The sequence below is a fragment of the Leuciscus leuciscus genome (genome assembly GCF_965113295.1).
Source record: "Leuciscus leuciscus genome assembly, chromosome: 3".
NCBI lineage: Eukaryota > Metazoa > Chordata > Actinopteri > Cypriniformes > Leuciscidae > Leuciscus > Leuciscus leuciscus.
The window spans coordinates 42,428,648-42,445,830 of NC_138727.1; the positions used below are offsets into that span (position 1 = coordinate 42,428,648).

Below are 17,183 nucleotides of genomic sequence, written 5' to 3' on the forward strand. Positions count from 1 at the left end.
CAACTGTCAGTTTGTAGTGCAGTAGATGAAAGGTTAGAAAATAATAATGTGAATGAAAACTGACTACTTGCCAAAAAAAACAAAAAAATATGCCAATTAAATAAGGCTTGTATGAAGCAACTAAATAATGAACAGATTCCGTATAAAGCGCAGGGATCAGAAAAGGAGATTTGAGTTATGAATATTTGCCTTTAAATTAGACTCATAACAAGAACCACGCTAAGTCAGTAGAGGATGAGGAGGCACGGTTCTGGCTTTCTGAAAGTCTTTTCTTTACTCTTGGGACAGTGATCAGAAGAATTAGCTTATTTTATTATTACTATTATTATTAACATTATCTTATATTAAAATGTACAACATGCTCAAAAAGGCATAAAAGGGAATTAGGCACGAGCCTTGCCATGTGCCAAGATTCATTGCTAAGTTAGGGTAAAATCTTCAACAAGCGGATGTTATGAAATATAGTTACTTACTCGTACATGAGGGTACAGAAGAGATCAGCTAGAATACACTCAAAGATTTCCAAACGGCAACTGTAGATCTGAGAGAGAAGTACCAAAAAAAAAAACCCCGCCTCTAAACAATAATATAAGTGACAGTGTAGCAGTTAGCAATAACACAGAACATTTATTGTCTTGAGCTGTAATCGTACTGCAAAAGTGGCAAAAACACTGCATCTGAAGTGGGATATAGCATGAATGAGATGGCATAAACATCATTTTTCATTTACACAGGAATTGCAATTACAGAAAACAATGAATTTACTCCTCCTGTTTTTTCTTCAGTTGTGCCATGGTTTAAAACAAGGCAATTCAAATAGCAGTTTCATCTTTCCTCACCATTGCATTTTAACATCAATATGAAACAGTAATTTCAGTGATTTGATGCATTTTCCAAGTGAATAATTGTGTTATACTTTTTGTTGCAACAATAAATAAAAAATAAAGTAAATAAAGTAAATATGGCATTAATGTTTAAAAAAAATTAAAACATTTAAATTATGAAATGAATGAAAATTGAAACAAGTGTATTTATTTAGTTGTTTTGTTTTTCTTCAAAATATTTTTATACTAATTTAGAAGTAAACTGATCAAAAGTGAAAGTAAAGATATGTATAATGTTACAAAATATTCTATTTCTTTTGAACTTTCTAAACTTAATCTTAAGTACCAAATCAGCATATTAGAATGATTTCTGAAGGTTCATGTGACACTGAAGACTGGAGTAATTATGCTTTGAATTCTGAGCATAGACTTCTGTTGTACTGATGAAATAACACAAAAATATAAAATTGTATTGAAATTGTTCATGTCAGAAGAAACACTTAAAATAAATTATAACTTACAAGAATGTGAAAAGACAAAATAGTGATTTCAGTCACTCCCCTCATATTGTCAACATCAGAGTTTTGAATCTCAGTAATAGCAGCACCATCAACCTGTTGTTCCTTTATTCTAAATAAAAGGAACTATTTTACCTCTCTGTCAGACCAATTGTTTCCCTTATTTCTAGGAATTATCTATTTGGTTATTACTTATGGCTAGGACTTGTTGATTTTCAGCTGAACTAGCTGACAGAAAACAAGACACGCCAAATTACATGACATTTGCAGCAACGCAGCATTTCATTTACACAAATTAAATAATTCAAAATTACATTGTGGATACTAGGGGCTGAAGTTAGTCAGAGCCAGCATATTTTAGTACAGCTTTTAAGCAGCATTGTGTCTTTACACAGCATTTGGCGATGCTGTGTCAAATGCATTTGCTAAGGTGGATGTCCTAATAGATGAAAATCAGAACGGGTGATTCATTGGCAGGATCTTAGTCCTTTGCTCTTTCTCTCTCTCTTTCTATTGAGCTGATGGGGAAGGGGGCGGAGGAAACACGGCCCTTCACAAAGCAGCCATTGACGACACACTCTTGTCTGCACCCTCTGCTCTCGCTGATAGTACCAGGTAGCAACTTTCAACCATACAGATGCTGGACAATAGCCTGATTGTTGGGTCTCAGCCGCAGGCTACTGTCTACAGTATCAGACACCAGTTACCCTCAACCACTCTCATATACAATCTGGAGCCTAAAAAACAGGGGGGGATACAGTTCTACAATCCACTTCTAATGGTACACGAGAGGTGACTCTGAGGCTTCTGGGGGAGAGGGGACAAAACCTTGGCCGGCGCAACGAGAGCACTGGCAAGGCATGAAAAGACATGGTGCAGAAATACTTCCTCTAAGAGGAAGACAATATTCCTGACCTACAAGAAGGTGCGACGGTCTGTGGCCTCAGAGATATAGACCATCAAGAGAACGCTTTTATAATGTGACAAACATCTCAGCTTTCCTTTGCTCTCGCGTCGTTTTTTTTTTCCCCCACATGCTCTCAGCCGCTCTCATCTTTTTTTTATGGACACATCAAGTGGCTTTTCAGGGTCAGGGTTATTTCAATTACACAGACATGAGGTGAGATCAGAACCTAACGGACAGCATAATCACTGCAGAACAAAAGCCTCTCGGCCCAGAATAATATCCAGATTAGAGCCAATTATCAGATAAAGTTGCCCGTTGTCTCTGAACTCCACCGTCTGTTGCATCAGAGACCACTTGCTCACCCCTGAACCAAGATGCCTTCCTCTAGTCTTTACCTGTCATCTTTTCTTCATGGAGGATTATACAGAACAAAGTAAATTGTAAAGTTTCAGAGAAGCGTGAAAGTGAAGAAAGTTCACGGGCACTTAAGTTAGTGTGGAAGGAAATAGATTAATATTTCTTTTTTTTCCGGAGCGGACTAACGATAACTTCAGAGAGTCGGGAAGAGACTTAGTGGAGACTTGGACCGGGTCGGTGCGTCTACTGGATACTTTCGGTGGTATCAAGTCACAGATATTTTGAAAATATACAATTTCATGACGCCTGCATTCCCAGTGCGCAGGAAACAGATTACGATCTCGGTCCCTACGGTCTGATGAGTGTGTAAGCGTGTGTGTTGTGAGACTAATCAGCACGCATTTGCCTGGTGTGATATTACCAAAGACAAGTCTCTAAGCTGTGTGCTGATAATGTCATTGACAGGTAAGGTCAAAATCATACAGAGCTGAGAGAACACACTAACTTGTTTTTATACCACAGTGGGGATGTTTATATTATAAGGTAATTATATATGCTACACCCTAATACCTAAATAATATCCTGGTTTTCCATTTACCGCTACATTTAGCGCACAGTGCGTGACAGATTTTGTATAAATATAAACAAGCTCCATGCAGACCAAGCTCCATTCAGCCAGATTTTTACACTTTTGCACATACTTTGTGTTATCTGTGCATGTACCAAACTACACTAATTAGTGAGTCCACTAGGTGGCAACGCTCACAGCTGGGCCTCTGTGGTCAAGAAATAGTTGAAGAAGATTGAAATAATAATAAAAATCAACATAGCTGCAAGCAGCAATTATCAGGGCCAACCCCACCAACTGCAAAAATGAGAAATGAAAGACATTTGTATATGACTTTAAGCTAAATAAAGACCATAGCACATTAATCACTTGTCATGTGACATAATTGCTTATTACTTTTGACCAGTAGGTGGCACTGTGACCAAATGTGCTCAGTGTGTGGTGACAATGACGCAACATTTGTTTTAAATATGCTAATGCATTGCAGACACAGTCTCAGACCCATTTTGACATTGTGTCACCAAATTCATTGATGCGTTACACAAAATATTTTAATTTGCCTGCTAAGGTCTGAAGATGATCCTAATCGAATTTGGTGGACTTAGGAGGACTTTTAAAAAAGTAGATTTTCAAAGAAATTCAAAATGGAGGAAAGCAAGTTAGGCCAACAATGGTATTTGTGGTATCATATACCAAGTCTAGAAACGATACGTTAATGTCTATGTAAAATACAGTATTTTGCATCAAAATTCAAAATGGCAGATGTACAAAATGGCCGACATGGAAAAACTGGGTATCGACTGATAGGTATGCCACATTTGACCATCATTTGGTCCCCACAAGGACAGCAAATACAGGCCGACACACACAATGTAAGCACCAGGTGTTGTAATACCTCATTTGGCACTCATTATCAATTTCAACAGCATGTAGCAGCCGAGTGCCGACCGCCTCTTCTCACAAAACAAAGTCACACTTGAAACAGCGATCTATCGCTGATTCATCTTAAGGAAATAATTGTATTATGACATATCTGTTTGGAGTTTGGGTCTGTCCATCATCTGAGTCATGTATCAAACATCAGACAGTTTCCCTCTCAGGTCAATGGATTGTCAGAGCACTTCAGTACGGGCGGCAGGACACAGTGATGTGATTCTGCCTGATTCCCCCTTCCTCTCCCACTCTTACTCCAGGCCTGGAGTCCAACCTATAAAAGCACGCTCGAGTCTGGGAATTTGCAGCTGCAGTGTTGATTTCCCAGTGCAATACGCCGCTCTTTTGTTAATATTGAAATCAGCCCAACTGTTAGAGCGGCCCACATCAGCCCCGACGAGCCATTATGTTGCTTTAAAGCAAACTCTCGGTGAGGAGTGCAGAGAGTGAAATGAAATCAGTTATGGTTCTTACATTCTTGCGACAGTCTCACAAGGAGTTATCAAAGCCCTTTTCCCCCCACGACTGACCTAATGCTCACCTCCTCATTTGGCTTGGACACATCATTAAGAATATGCATGAGAGTGGTGTTTTTCTTCTCTGGTGCTGTACTACAGCAGTGTTGTAGTTAGCTCATGAACCCCCAGGGCTTTCTATGGGGTTTGTTAACAGAATGAAGCATGAGAAAGGGTCCTGGATAAGGACCCAGGGCAAACACATGTGGTTTGGCTACATTTTAACCCAATACCATTTATCCTAAGAATTTTTTATTAAAAGCATGCACGGCCAGCACGAGCTGAGAAAGAGGCAGTAAAGGAGACAGAGTGTGGGATGCATAAAGGGAAATCGTGTTTTATGGTTTCGCTTAACTGCAAAGGAATACAGTAAAACTGACCGCTATAAAAATGATTTAAAAAACAACTACTTAAACATTAATGTCTCCTATTCAAAACTACAGATTGTAGAAGAAAACCTCTGCAGCTTAAAAAAAAAAAAAAGATAAATGTTTTATGTTTTATGTATTGTGATTTTGTGTTTTGACAAATGCATGTAAATATGTAAATTCAAACCATAAAAAGACAGAACTCGATTTTTTTTTTCTATGACTGCATTGAATGTTTACTCTTTGCATAAATTTAATAAAGAGCAAAAAAAGTTATACGGTTTTAAATGTGCAGCTGGAAAAATAGTTTGGTGATGTTTACAGCTCATGGTTTATTTACCATGGGCAGGTGAATACACTCACCAGGGAAGGGTCTGTTATGCTTATGTGTCTTTTAATGCTAAAGCTCGCACAAGTGTGTTGCAGAACTCGCTGGATTGGCCTGTGATAGACGACAAACCTGCCAAGACAATTACCCGCACCTGAGAAAACAATCCATCCATTTTAAATTCATACAAACTCACACACCCATAGCAAAGGGGGATACTCTTCCTATGACAGGAGTCACAGGCAGCTTCCTGTCTCTTCACATTACTTGGTATCACATGGTGTCAACAGTTTCCAGTCACTGCGGGCTACACTCTTCACTTCTCTGAGGGCGCGCTCATCGAGTATTTTTTTTCAGCCTGTTGCCTGTCAGGTCGCCATGATGCTGCTACCATCGCTGTGCGGTGTGCTTAAGTCATACTTTTCCACATTACTTTCTGAAGCACGTTTTCCACCTCAAAGTAAAATAAACACAAATAAAACAGGAAATTGTGAGTTTAATATTTTAAATATTATTTAAAGTTTAATATATAAAAGTCAAATTATGGGATATAAAGTTGCAATTATGAAAAAAAGTTGTACTTGTAAGAAATAAATTCACAATAATAAAAACAAAATCACAACTAAGATATAAAGTATTGTGAGATATAAAGCTGCAATATCAAGAAATAAATTCACAATTGTGAGATATAAATTTGCAATTGTCACACAGTGAGAAATATCAAAATCAATATCATTTTGAGATTTAAAGAACGAAAAGAATATCACAATTATGATATAAAGTCACATAGATGTGAAGTCACAATAACAAGAAATACTTTATTTTTTATAATGATTTTATGTGTAATAAGGTCTGTTTTTATTTTATTTATTTACTAAATTATTTATTTACTTGCTTGCTTAGAGGCGGAAACTGGCTTCCATAGCTATGAGAACAGAGAATAAAAATCCTACTTGAGATCTTACATTTGCTGACAATCGTAGCAGAGATTTGTACAACCGAAAACAATTGAAAACATCTAAACAAGCGGCTCACACACTCCAGAGTCACCGAGTTGAGTTCGGCGGAGCCCCGAGCCCGCGAGCAAAGCTTAAACGTCAACAAACCGAGCACTCACCTTACTGACATTCCTGACGGAAAATAATCCCGCTTCTACAAACAAACACTCCAAAGGCTCCTGGCTCTCTACATACATCAACATCTAGAGCGAGAGGGAGACAGAGAAACTTCCCAGATAAGCAGCCAGTGCTAAGCTGGCCGTTATGATGTTTGTGGCCTGAGACAGCAGAGGGTGATGTGGCGGCGGCAAGCCCGGGCTAAGACGACTCCCTTGAGTCGTGCCCTCTTTCCCTTCACCTCATCTAAGAGCCTTACATAATCCTGACAAACAAATATACAACACAACAAATGTGGCACATGTGGATTAAGATGCTGCAGCTGCAAAAAGAAAAAAAAGAAAAGGAAAGGGGCAGCAGTGTTAACAATAATGGAGAATAATATAGTCATTTAATTGCATGTCCCCCAACTACATCAAAAGCGAACTTGGAGACAGGCTCAACTCATCAGAGTGTCTTCTTTTTTTACCTTCACCCTATCCGTCGCTCCCTCCCTGAGTGTCAGCCCCCCAGCTGAGGAATGTAGGTCATGATACAGAGCTATTTCAATACAGGCAGATCACAGCATAGCAGGGAAGCACACACATTCACAACACACACACACACACACAATAAAAACTTCTCTCATGAAGGAGAGGCACATTCTGACAGAATAAGAGGGCTTGCGAGTGTGAAAATTCAGAATGGATAAAAATATCTGCAGGAGTGCTTCACAGTGGTGCGTCATTTTTGCAGTTTCTATTCGTCGATGAGCTAAAATGGGCTCTTTTCGCTTTCATACATGTAGATTAGCGCCTCCCCTCGCCATCTTCTTGGGGGTTATGCCAGCTGAATAATGTAGAGGGAGCAGTCGAATTGTTTTGTGCGAGTTGGTTGGGAGTCCTCCTGCTGGGCTGGGATCCACAGGCCAAAGAGATGGAAATCTCTCAGACACAGGAGCCTGACACATCTGGGCCGTCTCAAGCGACAGTGCCGAGCTCCTGGGTCCACGATGCCTCACCCCTGCAGTGTGCCGAACCGCCGAACTGAGCCCTTTATCTCCATCTCCCTTTCAGTCCTTTTCTCCTCTGCCGCTCCGTCTCTCACGTTCCTTCGCTCCCTGCTGCCTCTTGTCTATAGGTCGGTGCGTATGGATGAAAGAGAGGATTTTACTTCGAGAGAATAGCTGCTTCTTCTGTATTGTGATGTTTGGAGAAATGTGTGCATGTGTATGTGTTAGAAATCGTCCCTGAAGGATTTTGTGTTGACACTTGGTTTGGAGTTAAACTGAGAGAGTCTGGCAGGCTTGGGATTTATCTGGAGACAAAGTGTGTGTGTAAAAGAGAGAAAAACGACACATAATATTGTGATAGGCTGCACTCAGTAAAAGACAGGAAAACACACCAAGTCCCTGATGCACATCTACAAACACCACTTGCTCGATTTTTCACTTTTTTATTGTAAAATAAAGATAAACCAAATATATAAAATGCTACAATTATGATCAAATATTAAAGAATATTACAGCTATTAACATTTAACATTAGTAAAATGTTAAATGTAGTTTAAAAAAAATCAATGCACATAATATTTGATATAAAATTATAATAAATATTTAAGTGAAACTGTTATCAAATAATCATTTAAATCAAATGGAATTATATTAATTATTAAATTATGCTATAATGTATTTAAATTATATATGACTCAAGACTTAATACTTTGCCGTACGATAATGAAAAAAGTAATAAATTATTATTAGCGTCTTGTGTACATTTGAATGATGTATAAGATTGATTTATTTTGATTCATAATCATTTCTAGACATTTACATTTTTATGCATTATACCCTTATACATTTATAGCAGAATGTATTTATAGACTATTGAATTAAGAATTTAAAATACTGTATGTCCTATGAATTATTCATTATAACACCTATTTTCCTATTTTTACCAAAACGAGAAAAAAAAAAAAAGAAAAAAAAAAATATATAATACTGTACCAAGTGGCCATGATGTGGTGCTCCAGAAAAATTTTTTATAAAAAAATTGCATTTGAATGACTGCAACAATTTCTTAGCTATTGGTCACCAGGTAGTCGACCTGAATTCAAATGGACTGACGTGGTTACGTTTTAGCTTTCCACTATGCTTTGCTTTGTGCAGCAGCAAAGCCTCCCTGTACAGAAAGGCTTTACAGATCTGCTGGAATATTAACATCAGCATACTACAGCACTTCAGAACAGATCCATTGGACATTATGCTAGTCCTAAAGCCGTCTACTCTATATTTCTCTTTGTCTCTCTTTGTCTACCACATGCTGTCATGTACATCCCACAATAGCTCGGCTACAAAACCTAGTGAGCTGCCTTGCTGCCTATCCTTCTGTGGAACAAAACCCTAACAAGTGAGTGATCTGAAATGCTCTACAACTCTGCGTTGTCACTCAATTCACAATTGATTTCAACACAGACGATGTGACAACAATGACATGTTCAAGTAGGCATAAATATGCATAGCAGAAACACATTTGAAGTAAAAATAGTCAGTAAAAAATGTTTAAACATTCTTTCAGTTTTTATTTATATTTATAATCAACATTTCTCCTTCTTTGTCAGCCATCTTGGATTTTTTTTTTTTTTTTACCCCATGAGCTCGCTGCAGTTCATTCTCTGTGAAGAACACGTGATGCTGCCTTAAAATGAACATGCCTCCCTTTTGAAACAGCCTTCGGGTTGGAAGCGTGCCTATAAGGATGAAGCTCACTAGGTTTTTGGAACAGAGCTTATGTGTGTCTCTCTGAAGTGTTCTGAACTAATACCAGCATTTAGTGAATTGAGGCAGATTTAATTTTCTACCGCTAACTAGAGAAGCACGATTCTGCTAACACACACACATACATACACACTTTAACGGCCACTGCCAGGGATGTGATAGGACACAGCTGGGAGGTCAAGCTGACAGTAAGATGGAGCGGGTGTGTGCGACCTGACTAAATCCCCCCATACATCCAGTCCTGGACACACAAACACAGGGTAACTTGAACGCGCAGAGGCTACCGTCACCTATTCACTCAGTCTCACTTTACACAAGGCCTATTTGGAGCTAGAGGCAGGAAGAAACATTCTCACAACTACCGCGTGTGTCACCGTACATCTCATCTGGATGTACAGAGGGTGTGAGAGTGATCGATAGGCCTGTCTCACTCCGGCTCTACAGTGTGCAGTGTGCACTGCAGCTGCGCCCCGCTCTGGTGATGCATCACAAACTGAGGGAACGTCTGAAATATCTCAACGGTAAGCACTTTTGTACACACTGGAGTACATATGCATATGAGAGACAACAAATAGGCAGAAGAAAGGGGGATGATACGTGAGAGCGAAAGACAAATAGAGAGAGCGCACGATAAATTACTGGCCTCAGTGCATGATTTTTATCATATGCAAGCTGGGAAATTGCTAAATGATTTAGCTGCGGCCAAACAAAAGAGCACAATCTACGGTTAACATTTGAACTCATCACAAGCCTTTCCGTTAATTCAAATTTTTTTTTTCAACGTGCAAAGTCATGTGCTCTCACACACAGAAACAAATAAATACAATTTAGCACAATGGACTGTAAACAAACTACTGAGAAAGAGGGTTCCTAATTGTAATAGAATAGGGAGGGAGTCTAATTCTGTATAACAAGAGGACAGAGAGAGAGAGAGAGAGAGAGAGAGAGAGAGAGAGAGAGAGAAAGAACGAGCGAGCCTGAAGATGTGTTCCTTGAAACAAGCCAATTAAAAGCAGCCCTCAACTGAGTACAGCACAATACACTGGCCTGAATATGTGTCAATCTCACAAAAACATCAATTTTATACTAAATATTATAAATATAATTTAATTACTTTGATATACTTTTATATTTTTTCAATATAATTACAATATTGCATCTAATTTTTTGTTGTTGTTGTAATTATTAGCTTAATGTTAACAACAATTTTAAACCTATAATGATTTTTTTCCTCTCCTTTATTCTATTTTCCATAATTTTGGGTTATTTTAAATTTGGACTGAAATATGAACTGGACATATTATTGGCAGGTTTCGTGAGATTCGGCCATATGACGGTGCAAAAGCCATATTGAATGACAACTGATATTAAACCATACTCAGTCAGTGGACAACATGAAACAGATGCTTGGGTTAACCAGCTCAACACTGTGTCTCTTTTATATGACATTTTATGTAAACCAGAACTTGGGACAATGATGACTATAAATGTGTTTTCCTTCCTATTTATTAAGTTGAATGCCACAAGATACACAGAGCTAATTTGGTCTGTGTGGTAGCCTCAGAGAATGAAACATTCCCCTAGTAAACACACAGACAGTATATACACAGATGACACAAATCTAGAGTCATAACTCAAAGGCAGAGTGCTGCCCTAAATCACACAACACACACACACACACACACACACACACACACACACACACACACACACACACACACACGCACGCACGCGCGCGCACGCACGCACGCACGCACGCACGCACGCACGCACGCACGCACGCACGCACGCACACACACACACACACACACACACACACACACACACACACACACACACACACACACACACACACACACGTATGTCTTAGTATTTCTGCCTTCATACTAAGTATATAGTATTTATAGTACACTAAATATTACACACATTTAGATTTCAGAATACTGGTTTTAAACGTGAGCTGTGTTACATTAATGCAAACACTAAGAGCAAATAAGGTGAGACACAAATTACAAGCTATTTGCAATTCTTTGAAGTGTACAGATACTTAAAACTCATTTCCCAGACAATGACAACAGTATCCAGAAATAATGAGCCTGTGCGAGTGTGATTTTCCAGTGTGTGTATATAGTGATCAATACTATGCTTTTTGTGGGATGATTTTGCATTCTCAGTGTGTATGTAGGAAATTAAGACTGGCATTCTGATCACTAGGGAACATGCTCCTTAAAGGCTTATCTGTATTAACAAAATAAACTGTGAAACAATGTTTGCAAGCTAGAAGAATGCAGAGTGAAAGAGAGAACTAGATGGCTGGCCCATTATTTCGGGGTGGAGGGCAAGCTCAGTCACTCCATCAACTAAGTATAATGGAAAACATGCCTCTTGCCTGACATGCCTTAGTCATATCCAAAAACATTGCAAAGGGACTGGAAAAACAAAATATTGGAAACTAAAATCAGCTAGTATGAAAGAACAATGTCAAAGACCCCAACATCCACCAACACAGAGTCACACATACCAAAGACAGTCTGAGAGGAGACACCTGGCTTGCATTTCACACCTAAATATAAAACGTGAAGACTCAATCCACTTTGAGGTCACAATTCTTGACAAAATGTCCAGCGTATGCCTCCGCGCAAGTGGAAATCACTTGCTTGACATGCAAAGGGTCATTAAAAGCCCAGACACAGGTGGGTGGACAAATGTCAACAGCACAGGATACTGTAGTAGAACACAGGGAGGACTCTCATTAAACTCTGACAAATCCACACATTCAGAGTGCTGCACCTTCAAACCTGGAGACTGCCGCCGACACGACTGGGCTTTTTCCATCATGGATGGATGGGAGAGCCAAATGCAGTGCTAATCACTAGAGGGTGTCTGCGGGTATTGTGTTAAAGGACCAGTGTAACTCTGCAAAATGATTTGGATGTTTCATTTGCATTTTTAAGATGCTGGAGAAGATGAGAAATCAATGATTAGATGTTTCATATCCGTTTTATGGGTGTTCACTAGTGTATGATGCCTGAAACACACACACACACACACACACACACACAAGCGGCAAGCCCACCCATTGACATTTAAAAAAGCTTTGAAATGAAGCAACAGAACATCAGAGCCTCTAATGCAGACAAAACAGGAACAATATCACAAAACAACGCCCCAAGGAACATGAAAATCACCACATATCAAACCTGCATAATCAAAGCCAATGATGTTGTCACTTTAATTTGGCATGGCCTGCAGCAAGGACTAGAACCAGTGAAGATGAAACTGCACATGTGCAGGAAAACAAACACTTTAGTTGGCGGCCACTGATTTGCAGTATTTTATTACTGCTTGGCATCTTTGGTTATCTGTAGACAGGCAGAGATAATCTGATTCATTGTTTTCTGGTGGAAATGGTGGAATGTTTGAGATCTGTCTGAGCTACATTGTTGAGCACATGTCTCTGGGGTCTGACTGGCTTTATGGTAGTAAGATTGGCCGTTAGTTTATAATAAGGGTGAATGTGCCAGGCCAATGAGCAGGGCTCCCTGGTCAATGCGAGCATTGCAGTAACAGTTACAAAAGTTGAGCTCAGCCGGTGAAAGCAGTGCTGGGCGCTGATATTGATTGGCTCGTCTCATGGTTTTTGTGAGTGACAGCCAGCTCTATGGCTGTTGATTAACACCATGTAAGATGCTTGGAGTACTTTGTCACAAGATGAGTACAGACACTTTTTCTTTCACACTCTCTATGTCTCCTCTCTTTTCTTTTCTTTCTGAGTAAAAATGATGCTGATCGATCAGTAAGGTGCTTTTAAAAAAGTTCAAAAGACGAAGGTATTGGTGCAGAAAAACAGCCTTTGTGTGGAAAATGGTATGCATTAGAAGGTGGGGGTCCAGGGTTCTGGCCATGAGAGCTGGGAACAGCGCACAAACACATGGGTGGAACAAAGTTCATGGCTCTGGGAAGGAACCCTAACTGCTAGAGATATAAAGCATTATCCTTGAAGATATACAGTCTTCTAGCTCTGAGGATATTTAGGCTTTTATTCACTGCCAGTGAACTTTTGTTCTCTCTCTCTCTCAGATTCCAAGATAGAAATCACTATCATAAAAGAATCACAGCCCTGTTGATTGTAAACACATATCCCTTAGTAAGTGCTAGTTGGCGGTTGATGGTGAGTTCTGTGCTAAATAGACCTGTCACCACTGTGGCTCTCCTGTGAACCCTATGCGGAAAGACTTCCAGATGATGGCGGCGGCATGATCGGAGAGGCATTCCTTTCTCTCTTGGAGAATTCTCCTTTAGGACGGCCGATAAATCAATGAGGACAATGTTTTCTTTGGGCTAATTGTTTGAACAGTGTAAGGTCATTTGCTGGTAACGCTAAAGTGTCCTGTTAGGCTGGGCGCCGGGCCGTAATTGACAACATGTCGGATGGAAACAGGAAATAATCTGATCCTTCTTTGCAAACTGACTCCGCTGACTGTGTCGAACTGTGTGTACATAGGCCAGTGTGTGTGTGCATAGAGGGAGGAAATGTTAGATATGGTTAGCATACATTCCCTCAAATGCTGAAGGGTAACCAGGTGCGGTACATCTCCTGAGGCAACGGGATTAACCCAGTCCTCTAGTGGCTTTTTAATAAAGTCATCCCACTCTAGAGGCCTCTGCTCTACAGGGAGAGAGCAAGGGAAGTTTGAGCATTCCATGGTGTTAAAAAGAGCATTCCTGCCCTTAGGATACAGTGGGAAAGTGCCGTCAAACTTTTGATAGTTTCATTTACTATTAAGAACATGAAGGAAACACAGAGAGTCTTTATCTGAATCATAGTGTTTAAAAAAAAAAAAAAAAAAACTGTAACAGCACACAGATTCACATGCTTGCGAACTTGTTCAATGAAACTAGTCAGAGCAGACAGTGAGGTTTACATAGTGATATAAATTTGAGTCTACAAGGAGAAATGTTTTCTCTGAATATATATATAAAGTATATATATAAATATATATTTAGTTTAGATAAGTATGACTTAATCAAGGAAATCCCTAGAAATATGGCCTTTAAAACAATTTTATAAATGAATTGTCCTTGAACAGGATTCATATTACCAAACCGAAAATTACAGAAAATTATTAAGAAGTTGGGTTTTGAGACTTAACTTGGACTTGTGGCAAAAGACTAAGACTTGACTTAGACTTGGCCTTGACCATTGGGACATTTTTACTCTTATATTTTTGTTCCTGTGGATGCTGTTGATCCACAAGGAATGAAATTCTATATAAAAAAAAAAAAGTCAATGTCTGATTCAGCCACTCAGCCATTTTTGCCTGTGGGTACATGACACTCATCCATGACTGAGAGACCCTTTACAAAATCTGAGGTCTGAAGCACAAGGCTGCTTACTGCTTGCCGAGCGTGATAGCTTTTATGAGCACCTTGCTTTTATCGCTCAATTTTGCACATGTATGTATTAAACACAATCTACAGCACCTGTTGAGTGTTGATGAAAGGCACACCCATTTGATACACATCGAAAAAATTCTCTTCACCGCGTGATCCACTTGAAACTCACTATCAGACCGCTGCACAACAATAGAATGACAGACGTGTGCAGTGCAAATCAGTGGGAATTGTCACGTCTATAAGTGGGAACAGTGCCCCTCAGAGTGAAAAATGCTACTCGCAGTTAGCGACTCATTTTCAAACCGGCATTTAACACCAAACAGCCACTCATGATTAGTGAGTAGATGATTCCATTTAAGTTTATCCAAACAGCTCTTTGGCACCGACACAGAGTTAATGGCATATTGACACACTGCAATTAGTAAACATGACACTCTACATCCTTCAAAGTACTTTTTCGAAATTTGCCGACAACTAAGAGGGCAAATTTGCACATTCAAAGTAATAATAATGATAATAATGGTGTGGAGTGCATAAAGGGGTCTTGTATTTGCTAACAAATGTTGTTCTCCACCCAGACTAGAGTAAATGTCATCATGAAGGAGGCCCCCTGTTGTACGCAGACTGTGCTAAACCTGAGTTAGCAAAATACACTTGGCTTTGTCTGCAGAGACAGGCCATCATAGCATCTCTGTGCCTGTGGTGTTTAATCGCTCTCCTGACAAGCAAACAATAGCCAAGGTGCAAATCCCCTCATTATAAACATATGCGGTGTGTCAGTCACGCTAATCTTCCTGTTGTTAGTTTATTGAGTATTAAGATAATCCCAATGACAAACACTAACTACCTTTGCCCAACGAACATCCAAATCCTTTTCAATACAGTATCTGTGCTGTAGGCTGTCAATGTATTTAAGTCTTTATGCATGTTATTATCTGATCAGATCAGAGTTTATTAGGGTGATTACCTTTAGCCAATTTAAAACAGACCTTAAAAGTATTAGTGGTGCTGACTAATGCTAATAATCTTGGTTATACTTTGGTTTAAGGTTTTGGACAAATCCCTAACCATAAGTATGAAACTTTGGCACTTACAGTATCTGGACTACAGACATGAACAATACTTTGAATTTGAAATTGACGATTTTGGCCTGGAGGACAAAAACATTTTTGCCAGGGCGGACAAATAAAATCCCCTAGAGAGCCATAAGGAGGCGCAAGATTATGATGAAGGTATTAGGAAAAATGTAAAATGTCTTGCATTTTCTTTTAATTTTATGAATAATAATAATAATAATAATTAAGTATATACAATACTGGTCAAAAGTTTGGGGTCAGTACTCTGCATAGCCATCACAGTAATGCATTATATTTTTAACTATATGAAGTAATAGTGCAATATTACTGTTTTTATTGCATTTAACATCAAACAAAGCCTTAGTGAAAATAAGATTAGTAAGCGCTATATTTACAAGAGAGCAGTTATATATTTGCATATATTTGCATGCATATCAAACCACACTAGCATTATAGCATGACCTTTTGTATGTGGGCAACTGCACAAGTATCAAAGAGCAAAACTGTGTGTTTGTGTGTTTGCATATACACAGCTCATGTTGCTCCAAGCCAAAACTGCCACAACGTGCATGGCTAACTGCCAACCTAAGTCAAACGCAACTATATGGAGCTTTTCTCAGATGTTCTCTCTTTCTTTCTCTCTCTCACACAGACATACTAATCTCCCAGTCCACATCAAACCGCTCAAACTCAATTAAACCTCCTCTCCATTTTGCAAACTGTAAATGAGATAAACAGTGAATGCATTTTGTTGTTGCAGGCAGGCAGCATGTTGTCTGGACCATTAAGCAGACAGACCAAGATCTTATCAGAGCCTGTACGTCCACAGAGGAGCGTGTCATAAAAATTAGAAACTCTCTCAGATAATGAATCTGTCAGGTCACAGGCAGTCAAATATTGTAGCACAATGGTGTCTCGTTGCCATGCATGTTTAATTAAGCTTTAATTTCCCATGGAGCAGCCATTGTATTGAAACGAGGGGCCATTGAGACTGATGTAACTCTAATATGGCCACCAGGATGAGGTAAGCGTGATTGATGCTCCAGAATGGGAACTTGACCCCAGAGCAGAAGGTTGAGTCGAGCGTGTCTCAACGCCTCAGTGTCATACAGAATTGAACCCAATAACACTTTAAACAGGACGACCCATAGGAGACAGTAAATAATGCAGTACAGTAGAGCATAAAACGCTGTTTTCATTTGCTGTGCTGTCAGTGATGTGGGCAGCTTGTGGGGGTTTTGCGAAGGTGTTATGTAGAAGAGAAGGGTGGACTAGACTCGGACTGAACTGCAACTATATTTGGGACCATTTTTGGAGTTCTTGCTCAAACACGGGCACGTCTCCTCTCGTAGTGAGAGCGAGTGCTATTTTGCAGGTCAGGATGGTGTTGGTAAAAGGCTCTCTTCACTCTGAAGTTGATTATGATAATGGCTGATGATTGCAATGATGTAAACCATTTTCTAATTGCTCATCAGCACACGTCGTTCTAGGTTGATTTGAAACGGCTGCACATCCTGCTCGG

General features: G+C 39.4%; 1 protein-coding gene across 12 annotated transcripts in view; it reads right to left on the bottom strand.

Annotated features, from left to right (window-relative positions):
* The window catches only part of tenm3 (teneurin transmembrane protein 3), a 282,460-nt gene that overhangs the window by 215,832 nt on the left and 49,445 nt on the right, over positions 1–17,183 (bottom strand). The window contains exon 1 of one of the 12 annotated variants that reach the window (XM_082163192.1): positions 6,436–7,866. The exons of the other annotated variants lie outside the window; for them this stretch is intronic. The gene's annotated coding sequence lies outside the window, so the exon portion shown is untranslated. Of the gene's footprint in view, positions 1–6,435; positions 7,867–17,183 lie in introns of those variants that run through there. 12 annotated transcript variants of the gene reach the window in all.